At 35.2% G+C, this 4,744-nt stretch overlaps 1 long non-coding RNA gene across 1 annotated transcript; it reads left to right on the top strand.

Annotated features, from left to right (window-relative positions):
• The first annotated feature begins 1,257 nt into the window (after positions 1-1,257).
• Positions 1,258-4,638, top strand: LOC113235000. Its single transcript, XR_003310828.1, has 3 exons — positions 1,258-1,366; positions 1,971-2,169; positions 4,437-4,638. It is a non-coding gene; the product is annotated as an uncharacterized LOC113235000 (long non-coding RNA).
• Positions 4,639-4,744: the final 106 nt, after the last annotated feature.

The following is a 4,744-nucleotide window of genomic DNA, read 5'->3' as shown; positions in this document are numbered from 1 at the left end:
TTTGTATTTTTATGTTCGTATCCATATCCAACTACTTACTATTTGTAGTAATTTGGAGCTTTTGTTATAGTAACTTCATCACAGACATAAATTCAAGATGAGTATTATCAATAGTTTAATCGAAATTCGGGAAAAAAATATTGAAATTGTGGTAAAAACCTTAACAATCATATGTTTTTGTTTGTCAACATTTATTCTACATCGAATCTGGCTGAAGTTTAGTTTGTACATTAGATAATTGACATAAAGTACATTATACTATAATATGTACAATTTCGTAACAAAATTCGGCTTAAATTTCGTTTCGCAGCAATGTAAATAGAGCCTTAACGCCTGTACAGTAATTTGCGTTAATATCTACATTTTGTGTGTTTCTTGACTTACTGCCGAAAGTAGCACTGGGAAAATATGATAGGGCAACGTATTTTTGTTTTAGCTCTTCACATCTTAAGATGTACCTCGTGTCTAAATCATTCAATCAATCATTAATTATACAGGGTGTCTCATAGCTATACCACACCGAGGGAAAGTACCTTAAATACCGTAGATAGAGAGTTTTACTGAAAGAAGACTACATTTTGATTTTAAAAATAATTCGAACTGTATTCAAAGATTTTTAAATAATCGGCTGTGTGAATTGGGAATCGACAAAAAAGGACTTGTAATTTTACTATACCTACTGATCGAAAGCTTCAATTATACGGATTGTTTTCTTCTAAATAACATAGCATCTTAAATAAAAGGAAGACCATGATATTATCATATAATTTGAAATTTTGTTCAGGAAAATGCCTTTTCTCTGATTTTGCCGCGCTCATAATAACTGACATTATCATACGCCAAAAGAGCTTTCACTAACTACTTCACTGGGTTCGCGGAGTAGCAAATTAATTTACTTCTATTTTTATTAACATGGACTTCTGCAAAGTAACGCCTGAATCTATTAATTACTAAAAGAGCTTTTAACAAATGAAACTCATAAAAATAATAGAAACTACATGAAACAAATTATGTGTTTAATTTTAGAACCCTCCTAATTTATCATAATGAAGTTTTCGGCTAATTCCGTTCGTAGAATCTTGAAGCCTCCTGAAAAGTCACCATTTTGCATGTAGCCTTTTACACCAAATGTGCTATACGATCGTGTGAATGATACGTGTATAATATGACCTTAAAATACTATATAATTACGTACATTAATATCTACGGATTTATGTACGTGCAATAATATTATGTTGTCGATTAAAGTATCATAATTTTATTGTTTCAGATATTATGGATCTCATTAGTCACATACATTTTCTACAATTCCTTTATTTATTACAAAGAAGGACTACAGTTCTTTTATTTAAGGAACATTTTGGGGGTAAGTTGTAACTAGAATAGTATTCATTTGACCGTGATATTTGTTTTAAAAGCCTTTACTGGATAACGCCGGCCTTAGGTACAATGGAGGAAGTGCAGGAGGATAATATCTCAACTAAAAGTTATTCATAAAACATTCTAATAAGAAACGACCCAGAACGAGCTTAGAACTATCAAGGTTTTGCTTTTAAAATTACCTAAGAAGTTGCGTTGTTTAATTTAATTGTTTAAAATTAATGGACGTGAATCCTGCCTTTTCAATTGAAAGTGTTCTAAATTTTCCTGTCAATTTTCTCAAAAATAAAATATCATTCGTACATCAAAGGTACGAAATGGTAGCTAACAGTTAACTGTCGATGTTTCAATACAAAAACCAATAGATATCTATTTCTTTGATTTTCGCGATTGTTACAGATAGGAAATGAAACAATATTTTCGGGTCTTAATCACGTATACGTTTTTGAAACAAACCAACGTTTCGGGCCCTTTAGAGGTCACTTGTTCACGGCTGACTGAGAGTCTTCGAAAAAATGTTTGATTACCTACAAAAACCAATTTTTGTAATAAAACCAATTATCGTAAACAATTTTTGTAATGTGTTACAGTTAGGTCTATGTGTGTCTCGGGGCACGGCAGCAGTGTTAAATATATGTGGCGCATTAGTTTTACTTCCTCTTTGCAAGAAGATGAATCAACTACTCTACCGGGCGCTATCTAAATTATGGCCCGGCTTGTTCTTTTTTTGGCTGGAAAGAGCTAAAAGTTTTCACATAACTGTGGCTATTACGCTACTTGTCTTCGCAGGTAAGTTAATTCACGTCTTAAGTCTTAAGTAAGAAATACTCGTAAATACTAGGATATTGATATTTATCTTGTAATAGCAAAGAGAGGATATTTAAAGGAGGTAAGTCGATGTAGAAGGTGCGTACATTTTTTTCTGTTCTGTATACAGGTATTGCTCGTAGTAAATTGAAGAACGAATTTCTTAAGTAAGGCAACAGGTACGGTGTTTTATGCACTCTACGCCGTATTACGAAATCTAAATATTACTACTTGGTGGTATATCCTATACCTATGATATACATGTGTCCTATGCATGATAGGCGCGTCGCTTACCGACTTGTTCATCCCGTTATTTGGTATCATAATGAAATATTACTAAAATAGAACTACCTAAGTACTTGAAAATAAATCGTACTTGTACTTCAATTACTAATAATGATAATAAACGTCTAATTCAAGCATTTAGTGCATATTTGATTAGTAACAATTACTGTCATATGTTAGTAATAATGAAATTTAATTTGTTTTATGTAAAAAATGGCAACCCTGCAACGCGTGTGCCTCAAGATCGGGCAATCCACCCGTTCCAATTTGGAATTTAGGAGAAAAGTATTCGTATTTATTATAACCAGGGATCGCAATAGGTAGAGTTTTTTTAACTAAACTTCGAGGAACCTAGACAGAAAATGGAGACTGCCTTACGACAATATTTTTAGGTCCCAGAACCTTTTCAGGATTGTGAAAATCACTTGAGAACATTAAACATTGACGTACACTATATTTATCTTAACTTTGCGACCCACAGAGGGTCGGATCTGCGATATCTGACCGTCAATTTTTAATGTTCTCAAGTGATTTTCACATGTCAGTCTACCTATTCCGATCCCTGATGATAACAAACAACTCTAGCAATTTTCAATTCGAGAAAATAAAATAATTTTTATCCAACACAAGAACTTTAGTAGCACTAGAGCTTCTTGCGAAAGAGTTCGTCCAAGAAAGTGCCATCTTACCTTTTTCTGCCTCCAAGCAGTAACCTGAGCATTAGAGCGTTTTGAATGGTAGGGGTGCTGATGAAATTATAGGCACACGGGATTTGTCAATTTATGTCTCAGGGTGACAGGCGCATTGGCAGTGCCCATTAGATCTTTGCAATATAAAGCTCTGAGTGGCACTGCAACTGTTATGAATTGGCGTGTCGCTTAACACCAGGTGCACGACTAGTTCGTCAAGTTACTTGATATCACTAAAAATACAATATAGTTGCAGCTCTTTGTTACTCGATTTAGCAAAAAAGTACTTTGAGACAGTGATTTTTAAATCGATTTGAAATATTACACGGCGTTTTACGTTCACCTTTTTAGTAGCTCTGCTCTTGGAAGATCGATTTCAATTAGTAACACATAAATAGTATACGTATTGTATAAAAGACTAGGTACAAGAACACTACCTAAGTTATAAGACTATTGCATTATTGTATTAAAAGCATCAAAGTGGCCACTTATGGCCTTGCCTTTTGTCCTAAACCAAGACCACTGCAAATGCCAGTGTAAAAGGCTGTACTCGGTGCACCATTAAATCCTCGAGACGAGGCTAATGGCGGTTTTCACACTGTGTCGGAATTTAGCCTCTGTAGCGTGTAAAGCCTTGTGTGCAGCGTTCCACTAATATACACTGTTATAGGATTAGGTTAGCCAGAAGACTGGGTAAAACCTATGATTTAGTTTACTATGTCGACGATGAAGTGACAACTTTACCTAATAAATGGAGTCGAGTCGTTATTTTCTTTTATTTATTAAACGGTCCATAGGAACATAGCAACAATCAAACACGCTACATAGAAATTAATACATAAATACTAATTATCTACATTGAATCTAGATTATTATTATTAATGTTAGAAATTTGTATACATTTTTGTGGCATGCGGTACAGTTCGTCCAGGGTAGTACTGTCAGGGTAGTGATGCTAGCGTTACTGTGTTCCGGTTTTGAAGGGTAAGGGTGCTGGTGAAATTACAGGCACATGGGACTTGTCAACTTATGTCTCAGGGTGACGGGCGCAGTTGTTGTGCCCCTCAAATCTTTGCAATTTAAAGTTCTGATTGGCACTGTAACTGTTATGGACAGGTGTGTAGCTTACGATTAGGCGCACTACTTGTTCGTACCATCACTTGATGTTATAAAAAACAACTTTGGATGTAGGGTTGGCTAATATGCTGTTACACATACCCACAGTGCTGGTACGTGCTGGTAAGTTGAATTTGATGCCCAGTTGAAACTTCTCAGTCTCGCTCCGGACACACTCCACGAGGACGTCGTATACCTCCTCCTCCTTGTTACAAATAGAGCAGGTAGGAGAAACTTGATATGGCCCGAGCGAAGCTGGAAAGCTATTATCATGTCTTTTCAGTTCGTGTCTGCTGCATCAATTCAAAGTCGGGGAGGAAATTGCGGAGCCTTAGTGTAATAAGGTTACATCTGTAAAATGGCAACTTTTCAAGAGAGTCGTTCAATATTTTACGAACGAAATTAAAAGAATTTTTTATGCTCCAGCATAGGAAAGTTATAAAATATCGCATATCGACTGTGAACTG

Source organism: Hyposmocoma kahamanoa, unplaced genomic scaffold (genome assembly GCF_003589595.1).
Source record: "Hyposmocoma kahamanoa isolate Upper Pololo Valley unplaced genomic scaffold, ASM358959v1 86769, whole genome shotgun sequence".
Lineage (NCBI taxonomy): Eukaryota > Metazoa > Arthropoda > Insecta > Lepidoptera > Cosmopterigidae > Hyposmocoma > Hyposmocoma kahamanoa.
This window is presented reverse-complemented; position numbering and strand designations above follow the sequence as displayed.